The following is a 2303-nucleotide window of genomic DNA, read 5'->3' as shown; positions in this document are numbered from 1 at the left end:
TAGGCTCTCTCTCTCACACACACACACATAGGCTCTTTCTCTCACACACACATAGGCTCTCTCTCTCACACACACATAGGCTCTCTCTCTCACACACACATAGACTCTCTCTCTCTCACACACATAGGCTCTCTCTCTCACACACACATAGACTCTCTCTCTCTCACACACACAGGCTCTCTCTCTCACACACACACACATAGGCTCTCTCTCTCTCACACACACATAGACTCTCTCTCTCTCACACACATAGGCTCTCTCTCTCACACAAACATAGGCTCTCTCTCTCTCACACACACAGGCTCTCTCTCTCACACACACACACATAGGCTCTCTCTCTCTCACACACATAGGCTCTCTCTCTCACACACACATAGACTCTCTCTCTCACACACACATAGACTCTCTCTCTCTCACACACATAGGCTCTCTCTCTCACACACACATAGACTCTCTCTCTCACACACACATAGGCTCTCTCTCTCACACACACATAGGCTCTCTCTCTCTCACACACACACAGGCTCTCTCTAACACACACACACATAGGCTCTCTCTCTCACACACACATAGGCTCTCTCTCTCACACACACACAGACTCTCTCTCTCTCACACACACAGGCTCTCTCTCTCACACACACACATATGCTCTCTCTCTCACACACACACACATAGGCTCTCTCTCTCTCACACACACACATAGGCTCTCTCTCTCACACACACATAGGCTCTCTCTCTCACACACACATAGACTCTCTCTCTCTCACACACACAGGCTCTCTCTCTCACACACACACATAGGCTCTCTCTCTCTCACACACACACATAGGCTCTCTCTCTCTCACACACACATAGACTCTCTCTCTCACACACACACATAGGCTCTCTCTCTCACACACACATAGGCTCTCTCTCTCACACACACATAGGCTCTCTCTCTCACACACACACATAGGCTCTCTCTCTCTCACACACACACATAGACTCTCTCTCTCACACACACACATAGGCTCTCTCTCTCTCACACACACATAGGCTCTCTCTCTCACACACATAGGCTCTCTCTCTCACACACACATAGGCTCTCTCTCTCTCTCACACACACAGGCTCTCTCTCTCACACACACACATAGGCTCTCTCTCTCTCACACACACATAGGCTCTCTCTCTCACACACACACACAGGCTCTCTCTCTCTCACACACACAGGCTCTCTCTCTCACACACACACATAGGCTCTCTCTCTCTCTCACACACAGGCTCTCTCTCTCACACACACATAGGCTCTCTCTCTCACACACACATAGGCTCTCTCTCTCACACACACATAGACTCTCTCTCTCTCTCACACACACATAGGCTCTCTCTCTCACACACACATAGGCTCTCTCTCTCACACACACATAGACTCTCTCTCTCTCTCACACACACATAGGCTCTCTCTCTCTCACACACACACAAAGACTCTCTCTCTCACACACACACATAGGCTCTCTCTCTCTCACACACACATAGGCTCTCTCTCTCTCACACACACATAGGCTCTCTCTCTCTCTCTCACACACACATAGGCTCTCTCTCTCTCTCACACACACATAGACTCTCTCTCTCTCACACACCCAGGCTCTATCTCTCACACACACACACATAGGCTCTCTCTCTCACACACACATAGGCTCTCTCTCTCTCACACACACATAGGCTCTCTCTCTCTCACACACAGGCTCTCTCTCTCACACACACATAGGCTCTCTCTCTCACACACACATAGGCTCTCTCTCTCTCACACACACATAGGCTCTCTCTCTCTCTCACACACACATAGGCTCTCTCTCTCTCTCTCACACACATAGACTCTCTCTCTCTCACACACACATAGGCTCTCTCTCTCTCACACACAGGTTCTCTCTCTCACACACACATAGGCTCTCTCTCTCACACACACATAGGCTCTCTCTCTCTCACACACACATAGGCTCTCTCTCTCTCTCACACACACATAGACTCTCTCTCTCTCACACACCCAGGCTCTATCTCTCACACACACACACATAGGCTCTCTCTCTCACACACACATAGGCTCTCTCTCTCTCACACACACATAGGCTCTCTCTCTCTCACACACACATAGGCTCTCTCTCTCTCACACACACATAGGCTCTCTCTCTCTCACACACACACACATAGGCTCTCTCTCTCACACACACATAGGCTCTCTCTCTCTCACACACACATAGGCTCTCTCTCTCTCACACACACATAGGCTCTCTCTCTCTCACACACAGGCTCTCTCTCACACACAC

Source organism: Coregonus lavaretus, assembly GCF_964263955.1.
Source record: "Coregonus lavaretus genome assembly, contig: HAP1_SCAFFOLD_929, whole genome shotgun sequence".
Taxonomy (NCBI): Eukaryota; Metazoa; Chordata; class Actinopteri; order Salmoniformes; family Salmonidae; genus Coregonus; species Coregonus lavaretus.
This window is presented reverse-complemented; position numbering follows the sequence as displayed.